Genomic DNA, 23,076 nt, shown 5'->3' on the forward strand with positions numbered 1-23,076 from the left:
CACCCACAGAGCTTGTATAGCACTGATCTGACCGGGGGCCGTCGGGCCTACGTGCATGACACCTCCGTGCCATTTAACTCACGTATCATGGTTCCGCTGTTGTACACATCCCTTTATGGTGGCGTGTTGAAGAACATTGCTTCTGAGTGTTCCACATTTTACAAGCAGTTGTGTAAGAAGTACACTCTGACAGTCAAGAACACTGTAGGTACCAATTATAAAGTGGCAGTTGTAGTGTAACAACGTATAGGTTTTGTTTAGGAATGACTTTCGTTTATCATATGACCATGTGCAGACTTCGTCACCTACGTCAGTTACAACCCACTTCAAAATGATTTATATTCTTTTTAAATTGTCACAGAATGGTTCTTGAACGAAACTATAAAACATCAGTCGAGTCGTATGCAAAGAATTCCATCACTCGGGCCAATTGGTTTGCGTAAACTTTTTCAATTTAAATTTCGTTTGTTTTCTCCTCAGAAATTATATTAACACACGTTATCTTGATCTAATCGATATCAAAATCACACATTAAATAAACTTTTGAGATTCAAAGTTTCGGTGAACGCCGTAAGAATCACTAATCTTGTCAAATATATTATTAATCCGTTCACATAATTCTTCATAAATAAATCTTCAAGACACGTGTTTCAACTTTAGTAGCATACACTATTTTATTAGCTTCCTACACATACAGATGTGAACTTGAGCGTTGGGAATTAGTGACTGACTTTTCAACAAGATTAAGCTCTATATGACGTCATTGTTGTACAAAAAGAGTATGCAAATTCATTTTTAATTTTTAGAAGCACGACGCAACAACTCGGTTCCAGGATCTTCTGTTGCTCCTCGGCTGTCGACCCGCGACGTATAGCGGCCAGCAATTTCCTCTCTGGTCGCGGCAACGAAGATGCTGTCTCCGTTCGTTGCGCCGCCCTCTCCGTACATGAAACACATAAAAAAAATACAAAACTTTTAGATAATTCACATCTATTACCAATAATAAGAAAAATATATAAACAAACTAAATTAAACTTATAGTCACCTGCAAACTGGGCTGACACTGGTGGATGGGTGACGCTTCAATTTCGCGTCCCACTACATACCCCACCCACAAGCTCAGTTTGTCAGGTTTTTAACCGAAAATAAGACCTTTTCTATATACCATATTTAACTGTTAATACATTTTCCTCATATTTTACGTAATCTAGAGTCCTTGTTCTCAGATAGATTTAATCCCTTTAATACGATATTGTTGTGACTATTTGTGATTTACTCTTAATTGTGCCATTGTGGTAATTCATAACCGAATATATGGAGATTACTCCTCTTCATTTAATAGTTGCTAGTAAATACTAATTTAGTACGTTCTTTAACGTTGTTACATTAGGACAGAGCGTTCAAATTGTGGTAAATTAGTCTCAGTTTTATTCATTTACTAGAGTTACTCTTTCCTAAACTGTACATTACTAATTAGTTTCTCACAATAACTAATAGTACTACTTACTTTACTTCATTCTTTTCCCTAATACCTTATTTATGCCTGAGGTCAAGAAGAAATCAAGCAAAACTTTCTTTAGAATCTCGGAACGGCTTTCTTTACCTTCGGACACCTTGTTGGGTAATGGCAATTTATTTAGGAGAAACAAGCGAGAGAGCCCCGTTTGGTGTGTTCTATATTAACACTATTACAAACCTCTATTAAAGGCACTCTGCTATGTTCTCGTGAGCCACATAGCTCTGGACGCCCATGGTCCCTAATATTATTGTCCATCCCCTTTGGTTCCTACTATCCGAGTAAACATAAAAATATACAAAATTCCTTCTGACCTAATAACAAAATTTCTTCCATATAAATCCCCCTTCGGTTATCTTTCTCTTTTTGAAGTACCAGTAGATTATTGTAGAACACTTGTTTAAGCTCTCTGTTTAATTCTTTAAAATAATACGTAACTATCACGAAAACTTCACATGAATAAACTATGAACGCTCTTCCGTATGTAACACATACTAAATATTAACTTATTTAGGAATGAAGGGTTTCATTTGATCAACACTATATAATCCTTTAATTACACCTGATGAAGGTTCCATAAGAAGTAACGCTTTGGGATGTACAATCTTATGTACAACATATGGACCTTCAAAGATAAAGAAGAATTTTCTACATTCCTTACTGATATTCGAACTTTTAGGATACGATCGTACTAGCACAAGATCTCCTACCTGAAATGAGGGTTCTATAGCATGTTGATTATAACTTTTAATTCTCCGTTCGGCATTCTTAACAATCTGTTCGCAAACTTTTTCGTCTGGGATGCATTGTTGGATCTCATTTGCTGGTGGCCAAGGTAGAGCAGCTAGTAAAGGCTCACCTATAATTCGTTTGCCTAAAATTTCTATAGGTGATAATCCCGTCGTTAGATGAGGTAATTCATTTAATATCTTTTCGAATTCAGGCATTAGTTTGGCCCACCGAGTATGTTTATGTGCACAATAAGTTCTACATAATCGTCCTAATTCTTTCATGACTCTTTCTACTAAATTACTTTGAGGGTGATATTTCGAAATTAAGATATGTTTGATTCCATATTGTTTTATCATATCTTGAAATCTTTGACTAATAATGGCACTACCGTTGTCAGACATAAGTCGTTTAGGAATGCCCCAGTTAACGAAGTAATTTCGGGTGAGGCAGCGTATAACGCTTGCTGTATTCGCTCGTTTCAAAGTATATAGCTTCACATGTTTGGACCAACATTCCATTACAACAAACACATAAGTTAATCCTCCTGAACTACGAGGCAGAGGGCCGAAAAAATCTAATGACAGTAGATCCCACAAACCTCGAGGAATTACAGCATATAATTTATAACGCTTAGATTTGTTATTAACTTTAACCTTTTGACAGGTTTCACAAGCCCTAATAATACTTCTCACAATACGGGACATATTTTTGAAATAACAATACTTCATTAGATGTTTGATACATTTATGAATTCCAAAATGCCCATAACCTTCATGAATATAAGTAATTAACTCGTCTACAACAGTTTTCGGGATGCAGATTTTCCATCTCTGGTGTTCCCTCTGTGCTTTCCAATACAACAAGTCGTTAAAATATAACCACACACCCCGGGTGTTAACTGTTTCGTCCCCATTATTAAGGTTTTGTATAAGGTCCCTATATTGATCATCATTTCTTTGATTGCATCTAATAGCAGTTACTATCCGTTTAACCTTACGTTCGTTCTCCTGAGTTAAAAGGAAATAAACATGGTAATTTGTTCCTGGTTCTTCTGCAATGTTAATATTCTCCATTCCTACGGGGAGTCTCGACAAAGCATCCGAAACTACATTCTGAGATCCTTTTATATACCTAATTTCGTACTGAAATTCTTGCAAGCATAATACCCAACGTAATAGTCTACGGTGAAGTAACCGACAATTGTTCAGAAAGATTAAAGCCTGATGATCAGTATATACAACTGTTTTTCTTCCCATTAATAATCCTCTAAATCGTTGAAAACCCCATACCACTGCGAGAGCTTCCTTCTCGGTTACAAAATAATTTCTTTCGTGTTTATTTAAAGTTCTACTAGCGAATCCAATAGGCTGATATAATCCCTTTTCATTGGTCAGATCACCTTGGAATATTACACAAGACACACCATAATCAGAGGCATCCGTACACATACAAAAGTCCTGATTGAAATCTGGGTGGTATAACATTTTGGCTTCGGTTAACGCTCCTTTTATCTTATTAAAAACTTCCTCTTCCTCTTGTCCCCAGAGCCATACTGACTTCTCTTTCAATAAATCTAGTAATTTAGGATTAACAATATCCTGCCCTGGAAGAAATCTTCTCAGGAATCCTACCATTCCTAAGAATGATTTCAATTGTTTCCCATTTCTAGGACTCGGGCATCGAGCAATAGCTTCAATACGTGCTGGGTCTGGCCTAATACCTTTACTGTCCACTATATGCCCCAAAAATCTCACTTCCTCCTTTCCGAAATAAGACTTAGATAATTTTAAAGTAATTCCTCTGTCAATTAAACGGTCAAACAATTCCCGTAATATCGTTACGTGTTCTTCCCACGTTTTAGTGGCTACCAAAATATCATCTACATATAAAATAATCTTTTGTAACAATTGCCGACCCAAAGCAGAATCTAATGCCCTAATGAAAATTGACACTGATATATTAAGTCCAAAAGGTAAAACTTGGAACTGATATGGTCTGCCTTCAAAAAGAAAAGCCGTATATTGCCGTGAATCCGGGTGTAATATTACTTGATGGTAGCCAGCAGTTAAATCCATTGTACTCATATAACGTGAACCAGCAATCTTAAGAAGTACGTCCTCCATAGGAATAGGTCTGTCTCTTTCCATCTCTATAATTTTATTTAACTCACGGGCATCCAGAACTAGTCGTACCCCACCAGTAGCTTTCTTAACTACCCACAAAGGACTGTTAAAAGCGCTACATGATCGTTCGATAATGTTTTGTTCTAGCATCTTACTTATTTCTCTACTAGCCGGTTTTTGAATTGTACTGGAATAGGATAAGGTTTCTTAAAGAATGGTTTTTGATCTTTAATCTTAAGTTTACAAACGTAATCTTTAATTCTCCCCGGTTCATTTGAGAAGACGGCTCTAAATTCTAACAACAAAGATTCCAACTCTTCCTTTTCTTGTTCGGATAGACAATTCGTAGAATAACATTTTTCTTTCACTTCGGTTTCGATACTGCTACTAGCCTGACCTTGGTATACTTCATATTCAAGATCACTAAAGTCTGTTAATAGGCTCATGGTCTGTGCGTACTTAATCTGTAAGCATTCGTAGCAATTTTCCGGTACTTGATTATCAGAAAACCTCACTTTAAAAGCACATGCCTCCTTATGGATGGTTAAGGAAGAGTCTTTAAAATCTAATATAGCTTTATATTTACTCAGCCAATCTATACATAAAATTAGGGCCACATTTAAGTTGGCTACGACAAGTACAGAGTGAGCAATTAATTGTTTAGCAATCTCAAAAGTTAAATAAACTTCCTCAGTAATATTTTGACTTCTTTTACCGGTAACTCCTATAATTTTCACCCCAGTTACAGGTAAGGTTGGGAAATTCCAATATTTTCTTTTAAGTTGGAATAATTCTTTCGATAAAATACTTACTTCGCTACCCGAATCAATTATAATATTTATTTCGGTATCTTTAATATAACCTTTAATAACGGGTTTGTAAGTTATATTCTCCCTTATCTGATTGTCTTCCTGAAGCAAATCTTGTTGCCAGTCACCGTCCTTTTGGCAGCTTAATGATAAATTGCAATTGGGTCTTGTATAATCTTGACTAACAGTTCCGTTTAGTTGACCCGTACTAAAGGACTTTACTAGTTTTCCGAACTCTCTATGATAACGTCACCTACCACTTGACCTTCATTAAGTACTTGAGGGTGGTTTATCTCATGATCGTTATTGTGTAATTTCCGCATTTTTGAGTTATTGCCACGATTTTGTTGGCTCTCTTTATCTTTTGATTGACGCTTTATATAACAAAACCGGTTATGATTGTTGTTATTAGCTTCTCGTGGTTCTGAATTATTATTATTATTTCGAGGATTGTCATTTCTACCAAATCTAAACTTCTCGTCTTCCCTTTCTCTATTAAGTATATCTAACTGCTCTAAATATCCTAACAATTCGCACGGCTGTGACCATTCTCTTTCTATCATTCTTTCCTTTACATAATACGGTAACCTACTAATTAGGACTCGTATTAAATGACTTTCAATAATTGGTTCTTCAATTAATTTAGCACGGTTTAAATGCCACTCAAAGTAATACCTATAACCTCCCCACCGCTTAGAATATGGAGGAGGGTCTAACAACTCTAAAGTTAAGCGTTGTTGTTTTCCTCTTGACCAATAATGTTGTTTAAACTGCTTAACAAAATCATCCCAGTCCCTGAATTCAGTTCTATACAGTACTGCCCATTCCGCAGCTTCTGCTTCTAAATGTCCTATTACAAATTGAATGCGTTTTTCATTACTCCATTTGGGAGATAATGATGTTTCAAAAGCTTTTATAAAGATTATAGGGTGAAGTTCGCCTCCTGGTTTGAATACAGGAAATCGACTTGCTACATTTGAATTTGTCGTTATATCATCCAGACATTCTGCGAGAGAAATAGTCGGATTTTGTTTAGATTGCGGAGACGGAGTTGCATCGGATTGGCTTGCCGTGATTTCTTTATTTGTATTGTTGTCGTCCGAGCTAGCAAACACGATGTGACTGTTGTCTCTGATTACGTTATTACTTCTACTACTTGAAATGTTTTCATTATTATCTAATTCCGATAACCGTTTAGTAATTTCCTGTATTCTCATTTCTGTATGGGATACGCGGTTAGCTAATATCGATTCTTCACTGTGTCCACGATGTGAACGCTCTGTACCTTCGTCAATGTTATTATCTTTGGAGGTCTCAAGGTTACTGCATATTTCCGTAATTAAAAATTTCATGTTTTCTATTTCATTATGATCTTTTTCTACTTGATGCGTTAATGTCTCTAATTCTACATTATCTATTGAAGAAATCTCTACAGGTTTGGTAGAGACCTCTTTAATAGATTCTAATAATTCTCTACGAACAGTTTCTGTTTGCATAGAAAATTCATCTCGTAACATATCGTTATTTTTCTGTATTTCATTTACAACTAAGATATTGACATTATCTAGTCTCTCGGTTAAGTCAGTAATATCATTTCGCATACGAGCTTTTTCCTCACGTGATTCCTGGATATGTTCTTCTAACCTTTTACAATTATCAGCAATCTTATTACTAAGTCCTACTAGTTTTTCCTGCATTTCAACTTTAGAAGTCTCTATTTTATCACTTAATCTAGCAGTAGATTCTTCATTAGATTGTTTTAATTCCTCTTTTAATCTAGCAATAGATTCTTCGTTAGAGAGTTTTAATTCCTCTTTTAATCTGGCAGTAGATTCCTCGTTAGACTGTTTTAATCTAATTATAGATTCTTCATTAGACTGTTTTAATTCCTCTTTTAATCTAGCAGCAGATTCTTCATTAGACTGTTTTAATTCAGCTAAAAAATCCCCGTTAGACTGTTTTAATTTAGCGATCGCCCTAAAAAGGGATCTCATGCTCCTATCGGACATAGACTGCTCTTCGGCTGACATTTCACTTCCCGACATTATTGTAAGATATTAACTAGTTACACACGCAGACTTGTAACCAACAATCCTGTAAAAGCACACTCCCTATATACAACACTCCACTTCCAGCTTGAAACAAACTCACCGGACACTAATATTGTAATTTGTAGTTCTCGATGACCAGTGTGCTGCTATGGGCTGCAGATGTAACAGCCGTCGATGCAGCCGCTGAGATGCCGCGACCCCGCTTCCGCAACCGGCAGGACGCTGAGTCGAACACCGGAAACGTCACTGGCTGCAACCACGCCCGGCACCGCCGTAGACAGGCGAAGCCCTCAGCAACACCTCTAATACCAGCCGGAGGAACGCCCCGCAGCTGACGTACTGGGCCTGTTAGTTTAGGGAGAAAAAAGGTTGTCGGGGTTTGCAGCGTTCAGCTGCTGCCCAACAGATGCGCCTTCTCGTGGAACAACTGCGTGACCGTACTGCTTGGCTGCGCTCCGTCAGATGCCCACACCCGCGAAGTCGCCGCTGGCTGGTGAAGGCTCCACGAAAACTCGCGTTGACTTCCGAAGGACTCTTGATGCTTTGTTTCGTACCTGTGTGCCTTAGTTGCACACAAGTCCTGTTTCTAAGGTCGCCACGGTGTAGTGTAACGACGTATAGGTTTTGTTTAGGAATGACTTTCGTTTATCATATGACCATGTGCAGACTTCGTCACCTACGTCAGTTACAACCCACTTCAAAATGATTTATATTCTTTTTAAATTGTCACAGAATGGTTCTTGAACGAAACTATAAAACATCAGTCGAGTCGTATGCAAAGAATTCCATCACTCGGGCCAATTGGTTTGCGTAAACTTTTTCAATTTAAATTTCGTTTGTTTTCTCCTCAGAAATTATATTAACACACGTTATCTTGATCTAATCGATATCAAAATCACACATTAAATAAACTTTTGAGATTCAAAGTTTCGGTGAACGCCGTAAGAATCACTAATCTTGTCAAATATATTATTAATCCGTTCACATAATTCTTCATAAATAAATCTTCAAGACACGTGTTTCAACTTTAGTAGCATACACTATTTTATTAGCTTCCTACACATACAGATGTGAACTTGAGCGTTGAGAATTAGTGACTGACTTTTCAACAAGATTAAGCTCTATATGACGTCATTGTTGTACAAAAAGAGTATGCAAATTCATTTTTAATTTTTAGAAGCACGACGCAACAACTCGGTTCCAGGATCTTCTGTTGCTCCTCGGCTGTCGACCCGCGACGTATAGCGGCCAGCAATTTCCTCTCTGGTCGCGGCAACGAAGATGCTGTCTCCGTTCGTTGCGCCGCCCTCTCCGTACATGAAACACATAAAAAAAATACAAAACTTTTAGATAATTCACATCTATTACCAATAATAAGAAAAATATATAAACAAACTAAATTAAACTTATAGTCACCTGCAAACTGGGCTGACACTGGTGGATGGGTGACGCTTCAATTTCGCGTCCCACTACACAGTATCTGAATGTTTTAAAACGCAGTTTTAGGAATTTTGCTGATTAGTTGGCACAACACTTCCAGCGTGGTCGTACGAGTGCGAACGAGATAAAATGATCTACTACACCATTTTTATGAGAAGGACCGGGAACCGCAAGAGAAGAGGATACCATGGTGCTCGGAGAGCAGCATATTACATTGAAGGTGACGAGGGAAAATACATTCTATGACAAAAAAAAGGACGTACCACGAAGGAACTGTTCGCTTATGACGGAAATCGGTATATATGGTTTAACTGTACAGAATAACAACTGATTACAGGTCCTGAAAAACTGAATAATTTATTCAAGAGGAAAAGCTTCCCAGACAGAGGAACGCACCAATGCGCTGATTCACCTCTGGTCATTACACAAGCACTTATTCGGCTTCTAATTGATTGGCAGAGTTTATGGATGTCCGCCTGAGGGATTTAGAGCCAAATACTGTCCAGTTCGAAAGTACGATCTTCAAAACCCCACGCAGATTTGAGAGCACTGCCCATAATGCTCGTAGCGTTCTCAGTTGGGAGAGGTTCTGACACCTTGCTAGTCAAAGTGGAGTTTATCAAGCTCGAAGACAAGCTGTAGAAACTCTCGAAACTCTCGCTATTTCCAGGTGGGCATTATCTTGCTGAAATATGAATCAGGATGCCGTGCCATAAACGGCAACAAAAAGGGGCATAGATCACCGTCCACGTACCGCTATGCTCTAAGGACGCCGCAGATGCTGACCAAAGGGGTCCTGCTAAGACATGAAATGGCTCGACAGTCACCCCTGGTTGTTGTGTTGGGCAGTATGGCGGCGACAGTCTGTGTGTCTGTGTCCGGGGCGTCTCCAGATAAATCCTCGCCGGTCACTGGGGAGCAACTCGAAGCGAGGCTGAGCGCTGGAGACAACTCTACTCGAATCAATGACGTTTCAGTCCGCAGACGTGTCTGGAGACGCCCCAGACAACATTGGGCTACCAGTCTGAATGTCGTTCGCCATATGGCCCGACAAGCAGTTCTGCGATGCCACACCTTTTCATAGTAGGACCCCTTTGGTTGTCATTTGCGGCATCAGTACGCCAAGATGGTACGTCGTCGATATTCTACGCACCATTTTCTTGCCATTCATAGCAATCTACCCTATGCTTACATTTCAGCAAGTTAATGGCTACCCACACATGGCTCTGGTTATTTTCCTGCCAAGATAATAGAATTCCTTAACTTCATCAACTTAGTGACTTTCAATCCTGATGCTGATGTTCTCATTTCTGCTACTTCTCATTACTTTCGTCTTTTGTCGATTTACTCGCAATCCATTAGACTGTTCATTCCATTCAACAGCTCATGTCATTCTTCTTCACTTTCACTCCAAATAGCAATGTCATCAGGGACTCGTATCGTTGATATCCTTTCACCTTGAATTTTAATCCCACTCCTAAACTTTTCTTTTAATTCCATCATTGTTTCTTCGATGTACAGATTGAACAATAGATTACATCCCTGTCTTACCACCTTTTCAACCCGAGCGCTTCGTTCTTGGACGCCCACTCTCATTATTCCCTTTTGGCTACAGATTACACCAATATTCCTCAGAATTTCGAACATTTTGAACCATTATACATTATCGAACGCTTTCTCCAGGTCTACAAATACTTGGAAGATAAATCTGGAGAAGATTGGAAAAGGTGTTTAGCATGTTTGTATTGTGTACATGAACTGTGTACTGGGACTGAGAAACATGGCTGGAAGACGCAAAAATTTGAAAAGTGCAAATGATAACCTCAGTGTAGCTAAAAGTGTATCATGAATTTGTTCAGACTGGAATACCTCAACATTATTTTTTGTAATAAAAAAATTTTCCTGTAGGTATGAAATCTAGAGTTTTCCTCATTAAATAACACCATCTGAAATTAAGATCAACACTATCTGAAATGGCACGTCCTTTTAGTACATTCTCCAAAATGCATACGTTTCTTTGACACACATTATGAAATGTAATCTGTTGACTTGCTGTGTAAAAGTTATATATAACAAATATCTATTATCCTTTACATACGTCAGTCGTTTTTAGGAGCTTTCGGCTGATTTTTCCCAACCATGTCAGACTTCCTTAGCTACCCGACAACTGGGCACCTCACTCCCCATATTCTCATAACATGGGAACCAGTGATTTCTTCCTTTATAGTTCAATTTAAAAAACCGCTGCGTGGCACGCACATCCAGAATGACAACGAGGTAATATTCCGGGTGGGATGTTTCCCGAAAAATTGAACTACAGGTTTCTACAACCAAGATCTACGCCAAGCTATCCTTTGTTGGGAAAAATGTATGGAGTTGAAGTGCGAATATGTAGAAAAGGACTGTCAATAAGATTCATGATTTTATTGCTGCGGGGTGATAATTAAAACTTTATGAATATTCCTTGCAAGTACCGTGCTTTGAAACACACGTGGCAGGTGAAGCTAAGAGTACAGCATGGTGGGCTGCAGTGCCACATGGCACACTATTGATTGCAATTACTCAACTTAGCATTACTAGGTTCTTAGGTGCAAACTACTCAGAGATGAGAGGAAGTGATAATGCTGAAGGATATGTCAACATCACGGCGTAATTACGTTCAGTGCTGTTATACTCAGTACGTAAATGGAAAGGTTAATTTGGTATGCAGCATCTAATCCCCTCAAAAAAAAAAAAAAAAAAAAAAATCAAACATTAAGATAGATTGAGAGATAAGACACAGAAATTAGTCGAAAGATAGTATTACACGATGCTTCGACCTTTTACGCTTTGCATTATCTGAATATTGTCATAATGAGGTTGACCTGCTCTACGTAAGGGGCATAGTTTCTACGTCAGAATCTGTTTGACAAGTTCTAGAGCGCAAGTAATCACTATGGTGGCTTGCTGTAAGAGAGAAACTTGAAGTTTTCTCATCATATCCCCCATTTTATATGCAACCTGGGTAATTACTGGTCTGGCACCATCGGAAAGAGAAATAAGACACGAAACCACCTGCTGTAATCCACAGTGGTGTCGACGGAGGAAGCTACCACTGCATTCTGGAATCTGGTGTATAACAGTTGCATTCATGACAGCAATGTTGAGCTACACATATGATAAATGGAACTTCCGTGAATGGGAACTTGCGTCGGTGGCATTCCTGCTTCAGAAATGGGTGGGGAGGGCGAAACTGTTGCTCACATATGGGATATGCGCCTCAACTGCCTTAGAACGTCTCGAAACTTTCATCAGAGCCCTGAGATTCGCGGACAACTCTGTAAGTCGAAGCGAAAAAGGAAACGGAAAGAATACGTTGGGCAGCATCCTCCTAGTTATCTATTGTACAGTAATTGCGAGCATACTTGTGATAGGATTAAGAGATTATGACGAAATTCCTTCGAGGTTGATTCTCGTTGTATTGGTCATTTTCAAGTCGATGGTAACGCTGCAGTTCGCCTTTCTGGTTCTCGAGCTGAGGAAGAGGTTCCAGAGTGTTAATGCCCGTCCGCAGCTCGTGGTCGTGTGGTAGCGTTCTCGCTTCCCGCGCCCGGGTTCCCGGGTTCGATTCCCGGCGGGGTCAGGGATTTTCTCTGCCTCGTGATGACTGGGTGTTGTGTGATGTCCTTAGGTTAGTTAGGTTTAAGTAGTTCTAAGTTCTAGGGGACTGATGACCATAGATGTTAAGTCCCATAGTGCTCAGAGCCATTTTTTTTTGTTAATGCCCGTCTACGAGAGCTGCTACCACCACTATGTGCGCCCGAGGTGCGTGCAGTGTTTGGAAAAGCCCTGGGTGAGGTGTTGTCACAGGCTGTCCCAGGGCGGCTGCGCCAGCTGAGGGAGGCGTGCGTGGTGCTGGTGCACGATGCGGAGACCCTGCAGCGCCACTTTGGACTGCCGATGGCCCTGGGCATAGGCCACTGCATAGCCGGCGCAACCTTCTCCGCCTACGGGTTGCTCAGCCCTACGGTGTTGTGGCAGTCGCCCATCCAGGGGGCGAGCCTGTCTGCACTGTGGCTGGTCCACCACTCTTCGCAGCTGGTGGCGATGACGCTGGCGTGCGCGGTGGCTGCGGACGAGGCAACCGAGACCGGGGTGCTACTGGCGAGGGCCTCGGCGGTCTGTGGCTGGCGCTGCCCGGAGCTGGACGCCTTCCTGCAGCTCACACTGTGGGGACCCAGGGTGCGCCTCACCGCCGCCGGACTGGTCGTTGTGGACCGGAGCCTGCAAGTCTCTTCACTCGCCTTGGTCGTCACCTACCTTGTCGTCCTGGGACAGCATTGAGGAGCTTTCTCTTTCCTGTGTCATCCTCTTCATTGTGAGTCACATGGTATGTTGCCAAACTACTCTGGACAACCCAACCAAATGCTCTTCTTGCAACGCCAGGCTTACAACAGAAAGAAGGAATAGTATGACACTGTTGACAGACAGACCAAAAGTCACAGACTCGGCTATCTAATCGGAGAGGGCTATCTTCCTTCACGTGGAATGGCCACTTTTTCCATCGAGCGAGAGTTGTGCCTTAAATCTGCCGAGTATAGATAATTCCAATGTAAGTGTTCATAATGTGGTGTCCTGTTTCAGTTGTACAATGATGAGATAGCCTACTGTTCATTGCTACCTTCGGTCAATGTCACTAGTGTCATTAACTGTGCTAATCAGATAATCTTTCGTTTACTCACTGTCAGTGAAGTTTCTGTGCACATCCAAGAACTTCATGTATTCAATTCATATTAGGCCAGTAGAAATCAAGTTTTCAGTGCTCCTAGTGATTATAGAGGAAATGAAATATGCTTCCATAAGATATGATTCTGGCATAACAACGAGAGTTCTCACGTCAGCAGCTAGGGTATTTCGATTTTCTTAGATATTCAACACTCTTTGTTCTCCATGTATCAATTAACCTTCTGCTTTATTAGAACAATTCGAGAACATTTGGTGTGCCTCTGTGTACACTGCTTATTTCGTTATTCGCTGTTGAACGCTACCCATAAGAACTCATTTACAGCAAACCATGACACATCATGTAAGCAGGTCAGTGCACTTTGCGACAACCGATGTACACTCGTAAGTGATTCATGTAGATTGACAGTCCAGTCAATTTTGTGAGGTACTATTTGTAATTCGACCGACTATTAGCGCCCATTATTTTGTAAGGACCAAAGCGGAAGGTCCTGTCAACAAAGAGTTACCCGTGATCCTCTGTGCTTAGTACTAATTGTGAATGAGTTGTTTGACTAATGTCTTTCTGAGGCTACGTCACCTTTTACTTTCCATATTCAAAAATTTCATGTTGTTAACTTTTATTTTCCACGTTGGTGTTATTGTGGTCTTCAGTCCAGACACTGGTTTGTTGCAGCTCTCCATGCTACTCTATCCTGTGCAAGCTTCTTCATGTCCCAGTACCTACTGCAACCTACATCCGTCTGAATCTGTGTATTCATCTCTTGGTCTCCCTCTACGATTTTTACCCTCCACGCTGCCCTCCAATACTAAATTGGTGATCCCTTGATGCCTCAGAGTATCCCCTACCAACCGATACCTTCTTCTAGTCAAGTTGTGCCACAAATTTCTCTTCTCTCCAATTCTATTCAATACCTCCTCATTAGTTACGTGATCTACCCATCTAATCTTCAGCATTCTTCTGTAGCACCACATTTCGAAAGCTTCTATTCTCTTCTTGTCCAAACTATTTATCGTCCATGTTTCACTTCCATACATGGCTACACTCCATACAAATACGTTCAGAAATGACTTCCTGACACTTAAATCTATACTCGATGTTAACAAATTTCTCTTCTTCAGAAACGCTTTCCTTGCCATTGCCAGTCTACATTTTATATCCTCTCTACTTCGACCATCATCAGTTAGCAAAACTACTTTACTACTTTGTCTCATTTCCTAATCTAATTCAGGCAGCACCACCCGATTTAATTCGACTACATTCCATTATCCTCGTTTTGGTCTTGTTGATGTTCATCTTATATCCTCCTTTCAAGACACTGTCCATTCCGTTCAACTGCTCTTCCAGGTCCTTTGCTGTCTCTGACAGAATTACAATGTCATCAGCAAACTTCAAAGTTTTTATTTCTTCTCCATGGAGTTTAATACCTACTCCATATTTTTCTTTTGTTTCCTTTACTGCTTGCTCAATATACAGATTGAATAACATCGGGGACAGGCTACAACCCTGTCTCACTGCCTTACCTACCACTGCTTCCCTTTATGCCCCTCGACTCTTATAACTGCCATTTGGTTTCTGCACAAATTGTAAATAGCCTTTGCTTCCTGTATTTTACCCCTGCCGCCTTCAGAATTTGAAAGAGAGTATTCCACTCAACATTGTCAAAAGCTTTCTCTAAGTCCACAAATGCTAGAAACGTAGGTTTGCCTTTCCTTAATCTATTTTCTAAGATGCGTCGTAGGGTCTGTATTGGCTCAATTGTGTTACAACATTTCTGCGGAATCCAAACTGAACTTCCCCGAGTTCGGCTACTACCAGTTTTTCCATTCGTCTGTAAAGAATTCGCGTTCGTATTTTGCAGCTGTGACTTATTAAACTGATAGTTAGGTAATTATCACATCTGTCAACACCTGCTTTCTTTGGGATTGGAATTATTATATTCTTCTTGAAGTCTGAGGGTATTTCGCCTATCTCATACATCTTGCTCACCAGATGGTAGAGTTTTGTCAAGACTGGATCTCCCAAGGCAGTCAGTAGTTCTAATGGAATGTTGTCCGGGGCTTTATTTCGACTTAGGTCTTTCAGTGCTCTTTCGAACTCTTCACGAAGTATCATATCTCCTATTTCGTTCTTATCTACATGCTCTTCCATTTCTGTAATGTTGTCCTCAAGGACACCGCCCTTGTATAGACCCTATATATACTCCTTCCATCTTTCTGCTTTCCTTTCTTTGCTTAGTACTGGGTTTCCATCTGAGCTCTTGATATTCATGCAAGTCGTTCTCTTTAGTCCAAAGGTCTCTTTAATTTTCCTGTAGGCAGCATCTACTTTACCCCTAGTGATATGCGCCTCTACATCCTTACATTTGTCCTCTAGCCATCCCTGCTTAGCCATTTTGCACTTCCTGTCGATCTCATTTTTGAGACGTTTGTGTTCCTTTTTGCCTGCTTCATTTACTGCATTTTTCTGTTTTCTCCTTTCATCAATTAAATTCAACATATCTTCTGTTACCCAAGGATTTCTATTAGCCCTCGTCTTTTTACCTACTTGATCCTCTGCTGCCTTCACTATTTCATTCCTCAAAGCTACCCATTCTTCTTCTACTGTATTTCTTTCCCCCTTTCGTACCAGTCGTTCCCTTATGGTCTCCCTGAAGCTCTCTTCAACCTCTGGTTCTTTCATGTTATCCAAGTCCCAGGTCTCCCTCCTCTTTGCAGTTGTTCAATTTTATACTACAGTTCATAACCAATAGATTGTGGTGAGAGTCCACATCTGGCCCTGGAAATGTTTTACAATTTAAAACCTGGCTCCTGAATCTCTGTCTTATCCTTATATAATCTGTCTCATACCTTCCAGTATCTTCAGGCTTCATCCATGTATACAACCTTCTTTCATGATTCTTGAACCAAGTGTTAGCTATGATTAAGTTGTGCTCTGGGCAAAATTCTACCAGGCAGCTTCCTCTTTCATTTCTTACTCCCATATTCACCTAATACGTTTCCTTCTCTTCCTTTTCCTACTGTCTAGTTCCAATCACCCATGACTATTAAATTTTCGTCTCCCTTCACTATCTGAATAATTTCTTTTATCTCATTATACATTTCATCAATCTCTTCGTCATCTGTGGAGATAGTTGGCATATAAACTTATACTATTGTGGTAGGCGTGGCCTTCTTATCTATCTTGGCCAGAATAAGGCGTTCACTATGCTGTTTGTAGTAGCTTACCCGCATTCCTATTCTCCTATTCATTATTAAACCTACTCCTGCATTCCCCCTATTTGATTTTGTATTTATTACCCTGTATGTAGACTGGCAGTGGCAAGGAAAGCGCTTCTGAAGAAGAGAAATTGTTAACATCGAATATAAATTTAAGTGTCAGGAAGTCGTTTCTGAAAGTATTTGTATGGTGTGTAGCCATGTATGGAAGTGAATCATGGACGATTAATAGTTTGGACAAGAAGAGAATAGAAGCTTCCGAAATGTGGTGCTACAGAATAATACTGAAGGTTAGATGGGTAGATCACATAACTAATGAGGAGGTACTGAATAGGACTGGGGAGAAGAGAAGTTTGTGGCACAACTTGACTAGAAGAAGGGATCGGTTGGTAGAACATGTTCTGAGGCATCAAGGGATCACCAATTTAGTATTGGAGGGCAGAGTGGAAGGTAAAAATGGTAGAGGGAGACCAAGAGATGTATACATTAAGCAGATGCAGAAGGATTATGTTCCAGTAGCTACTGGGAGATGAAGAAGCTTGCACAGGATAGAGTAGCATGGAGATCTGCATCAAACCAGTCTCAAGACTGAAGACCACAACAACAACAACCCTGTATTCACCTGACCAGAAGTCTTGCTCCTCCTGCCACCGAACTTCACTAATTCCCACTGTATCTAAGTTTAACCTATCCATTTCCCTTTTTAAATTATCTAACCTACCTGCCCGATTAAGGGATCTGACATTTCACGCTCCGATCCGTAGAACGCCAGTTTTCTCTCTCCTGATAACAACGGCCTCCTGAGTCATCCCCTGCCCGGAGATCCGAATGGGGGACTATTTTACCTACGGAATATTTTACCCAAGAGGACGCCATCATCATTTATCCATATAGTAAAGCTGCATGCCGTCAGGAAAAATTACAACCGTAATTTCCCTTTGCTTTCAGCCGTTTACAGTACCAGCACAGCAAGGCCGTTTGGGTTAGTGTTATAAGGCCAGATCAGTCAATCACCCAGACAGTTGCCCCTGCAACTCTGAAAAGGCTGCTGCCCCTCTTCAGGAACCACACGTTTGTCTGGCCTCTCAACAGATACCCTTCCTTTGTGGTTGCACCTACGGTACGGCTATCTGTATCGCTGAGGCATGCAAGCCTCCCCACCAACGGCAAGATCCATGATTCATTAGGGGGATTTTCAAAGCTTGTCTCAAAAATAATTTTACAGAACAAATGTATTTATAAAATTAAATAATCAAAGAAAATAATGAAAGTAGGTTTGTCTTATATTGTTATATAAGAGAGTTAAAAATATCTGTCTGTCACAATTATATATTCTGTAAATAAAAGTGTCATGAAATATTCTAACAAAGTTGCACATTTGAATGAAATGTTGCTTCATTACTGTATAAATATTCAGTGATAGTAATGATAGAAAAATTACATCTGTACAAGACATTTAATTATGGTATACATCTACAGTTTTCCCCTAATATCTCATCATTGCTATAACCTTTAATATTAGCAAAAACTCTTTACAAAGAGTTCACTTTCGTTTTAACCACAGTCTGTTGATTTCTCCGATAAGTTTAGCGTAATTATTCTTAAGCCTGGCTAAGACCAGCCACTTCCTCAATAAACCTGTTGACATAAGAAAACGCAATGCACTAACCCAGAATAATTTACTACTCTATGTTCATGAGTCAATGGACGTCATATTCGAACCTGTGACCTGACCATCAGTGGACGTTCTATTAGAATCCGTAAGTTGAGCGCTAATTGGGGAAGACGTTAGGAAGATAAAGGAAGTAAAGAATAGAGACGGTAATTAGTTTCTCCTCCTCAGGAGCCAGCTACTTAATTTTCTGGAAAAGCTTGCCTCCACGAAAAATGTTACAAATATCATTGCAGATGCAACTGGTCCCGGCGCTGGTTCGAGTCCTCCCTCGGGCATGGGTGTGTGTGTGTTTGTCCTTAGGATACCTTAGGTTAAGTAGTGTGTAAGCTTAGGGACTGATGACCTTAGTTAGTTAAGTTCCATAAGGTTTCACACACATTTAAACATTTTTTAGTTGCAGATTTATAGTGGAAGGATTAACTAAATTAAACACATGGACAGACTAATTTTGATAACTATGTTCATTAAGCGATCAGTCAATCTTGTTATGCTGTGTGGTCAGTTAAATGTCGAATATCGTGTCTGAGAGACTGCGGGTTCATTGGTGCACGATAAAAGAAACTGATGTGGCAAATCAGCATTTCGTATTACACCTATGGCGGACACGTCCCACGTCTGAAATTTGTTATCTCCTTTCACGTACTAACTGTGGTGTCACCGCCAGACACCACACTTGCTAGGTGGTAGCCTTTAAATCGGCCGCGGTCCGTTAGTATACGTCGGACCAGCGTGTCGCCACTATCAGTGATTGCAGACCGAGCGCCGCCACACGGCAGATCTAGAGAGACTTCCTAGCACTCGCCCCAGTTGCACAGCCGACTTTACTACCGATGGTTCACTGACAAAATACGCTCTCATTTGCCGAGACGATAGTTAGCATAGCCTTCAGCTACTTCATTTGCTATGAACTAGCAAGGCGCCATTATCAGTTGCTATTGATGCTGTAAAACATGTACCGCCAAGAGCGATGTTCAGTATTAACATTAAAGTATTCCACAGCTACGTCCTTTTTTGCTAGTCTAATTTCCTTGTCCTGTTCCAGACCTCACGCCAGCCTGCGTGAGCTAAAACGCGTGCCTTTCAGCTTCCTCTCAAAATCGAGTTGGCTCTCTTGCCAATCCACAACATTTGGCGACGAGGCCAATCGGCGTTCGTAACTATACTGCCCTAATCTACTTATTTAATGGCTTCGCCACAATCTCCAGCTGTACTGTCCGAATTTTATCGCTTACAGAATCAGCAGACGCAGGCCTTACTGGATGCCCTTGGACAGCTCGTCCAGGGTCAACGTTCAATGCAAAACGATGCGGCAGCCGCCGCTCCACCGCTCACGCAGCCACAACACGCAGTTGCACCAACTTTTCGTCCTTTTGATGCTGCACTGGAATGCTGGACGGAGTGGTCAAGCCAATTTGGATTCCATCTCGCCGCCTACAGAATTCAAGGTAATGAGCGGCAGCCTTTTCTCCTTTCCTCCGTCGGGGTCCAAACGTACTGTGTGATAGTCAAATTATTTCCCCGACATGACGTAGCAACTCTGTCCTACGACGAAATTTTGTCTGCATTAGATGCATATTTCAAAGAATCAGTCAATGTAGTTGTGAAAAGGTAAACCTTCTTTCGTACAAAACGTATGGCAGGTCTGACTAATAGGGAGTGGATTGCACCCTTGCAAGGCCTTGCTAGGGATTGTGCTTTTGAGTGTCAATGTGGCCTCTCTTATTCAGGTACTATGGTACCTGATGCAATTGCACAGAACGTTTCTGATGTTCGTATACGGGAACAGATTTTGAAACTAGTCAATCCCTCCCTTCAACAAGTGATGGACATATTGGATCGGCAGGACATACTTGACTTTGCTCAGGAATCATTTGAAACTTCGCCACCCGTGTGTCAGGTTAACCGGCCCGCCGGGCGAGCTGCACAGTAAACAGTCCTCGTGCCCGGCCGCAACAAAGCCGCCAGGCTCTCAGCCACGTGTACCGCGCCGGCAAGCAAATGCAGTGCTAAAATCATGCCCGCGGTGTGCTACTACACATTCGCGTGAGAATTGCCCGTCACGCCAAGCTATTTGCTTTTACTGTAATAAAAAAGGACATGTTCAAAGTGTTTGCCAGGAAAAGCTCAGATCGGAAGCTCAAAACCATTCGAGGCCCTTTGCTTCGCGCCGGAATCGGAATCGAACCAGGGATACTCAGGCTCGCGACACTTCGCCCATGGAAATTCAGATAGTTCATGCCACTCCGCCCAGTGCCACTCTCTCTCTCAGTGACTGTGTTCGTCCCACAAATAATGTGCGTCGACGTCGCCGGCACTCCCGTCACGTCGCACGTGATTTTGTACCAGCGTCAGTTCACGTTGCACGAGACAGTCGCTCTTGTCGTCAGCAGGACAATAAACTTTTTGTGGACTTGGACATTAACGGCAAAGTGATACCATTCCAGCTCGATACTGGGGCTGCAGTTTCACTGATCAATCAAGACACGTACAAACAGCTGGGCACACCTCCGTTGCGTGCCGCAAATGTTAAGTTAAGTACCTATTTAGGTCAGCATATCCCTGTGTTAGGACAGTGCAGCCTTCTTGGAACATACAAGGGACAAACAAAACTTGTGTCATTTTACGTCCTTCGTTCTTCTTCTGCAGTGAACTTGTTTGGTTTCGATTTATTTCAGTTGTTTAACTTGTCTATAGTAAATCAGGTCCTATCAGTGAACCAGACTGTGCCTTCAGACAGTGTTTCTCGTCTATGTGAAGAATTTGCAGACGTTTTTGCACCGGGCCTTGGTTGCGCTAAGAACTATAAAGCACATTTGGAACTGAAAGTAAACGCGCAACCGAAATTTTTCAGAGCGCGCAATGTTCCCCACGCATTGCGTGATGAGGTCGCAAAAACATTACACGATTTGGAATCACAAGGTGTAATTGAAAGTGTGGAGGCTTCTCTCTGGGTATCACCCTTAGTAATTTTGCAAAAACCTTCCGGAAAATTGAGACTTTGCGTGGACTTCAAGGCAACAGTGAATCCACAACTAGTGACTGCAACTTTTCCTTTACCCCGCCAGGAATATCTTTTTGACAAACTGTGCCCGAGTAAATATTTTTCGAAGTTGGACCTAGCAGATGCGTACTTGCAAATTCCGGTGGACGAAGAATCCCAGCGTGTTTTGGTGCTTAACACGCATCTTGGTTTGCATCGATTCAAACGACTGCCATTCAGGTGTGCTTCCGCCCCTGCATTGTTTCAGTAATATCTACAAACTGTTTGTGCGTCGGTCCCTACTGCAGCAAACTATCTGGACGATATTGTGATCTCTGGAAAGACGGAAGAAGAACATTTAGCCAATCTCAGAACATTATTTCAGGTCTTGCGACAAAACAGTCTTCGCTTGCGGAAGGACAAATGTATGTTTTTTGCTCGTGACTTACCCTATCTGGGACATGTACTCAATGCCCAAGGCATACATCCCAGTCCAGAGCACCTCCGTGCCATACAAGACTTGCCTTCGCCGCAGAATTTGAAGCAGCTATAGAGTGTGCTGGGAAAAATAAATTACTGTCATAAATATATCCCCCACGCCTCTTCCATTTCAGCTCCGCTTCATCGTTTACGCCGTAAAGGGGTTCCGTTCGTCTGGACGACGGAATGCGAACGTACCTTTCGCCAGTTGAAATCGGCGTTGATTTCCAATACTTTACTTACGCCATTCGATCCCCGGAAGCCCCTTTTGTTGATGGTGGATACATCGGATTTCGGGATCGGTGCTGTGCTTGCGCACAAGGATGGTTCGCAAGATCGCCCTATTGCCTTTGCGTCCAAATTGCTCTCATCTGCACAAAGAAATTATTCACAGATCGAGAAAGAAGCATTGGCTCTCGTGTTTGGTGTTACAAAGTTTCATGATTTCTTGTATGGTCGTCACTTTACCATCATCACAGACCACAAATCTTTGACATCGCTTTTTCATCCCACCAAGCCTGTACCTCCACGTACAGCGCAGAAATTCATTCGCTGGTCTATTTTCCTCTCGCAGTACCGCTAAGCACGGAAACGCCGATGTGTTGTCCCGTTTGCCTGTTGCTGAGGATAGAGCATTCGATTCCTCCGAACTTGCTTGCATGTTCATTGATTCGGAAACCGATGACGTGGTCGAATCGTTTCCGATTGATTTTCGTCGTGTAGCTACAGCCACAGCTGCCGACCCTGTCCTTGCTACCGTTCTGCGTTTCGTTGGTACGTAATGGCCCTTGTCAAAGTCACGGATCGGTGATCCGTTGGTTCGCCGATTTTTTGCTCACAAGGAGAGACTTTTTGTTCGACGTGGTATTTTGCTGTTGCGTTCTGATAATGATCAGTCCAGGGTCGTGGTACCACGTTCGTTGCAGTCCTCTGTCTTAAAGGTTCTCCACCAAGGACATTGGGGTATAGTGAGAACGAAACAACTTGCTCGTCAGCACTGTACTTGGTTCGGAATCGATGCCGCGATTACGAATATGTGCTCTTCTTGCATGGTGTGTGCCGAACAACAATCAGCACCACCGCGGAAATTCTTTGCATGCCCAAAAGCCACTTCCCCTTGGCAACGCTTACACATCGATTTTGCTGGTCCATTCTGGAATGCTCGATGGTTGGTTGTGGTAGATTCATTCAGTAATTTTCCTTTTGTTGTCCGGATGTCTTCCACGACGTCATCTGCCACGATCCAACCGTTATCCGATGTCTTTTGCATTAAAGGTCTTCCACAGACTATTGTTTCCGACAATGGCCCACAATTCATGTCCGCAGAAT

The sequence above is a fragment of the Schistocerca cancellata genome, chromosome 2, assembly GCF_023864275.1.
Source record: "Schistocerca cancellata isolate TAMUIC-IGC-003103 chromosome 2, iqSchCanc2.1, whole genome shotgun sequence".
NCBI lineage: Eukaryota > Metazoa > Arthropoda > Insecta > Orthoptera > Acrididae > Schistocerca > Schistocerca cancellata.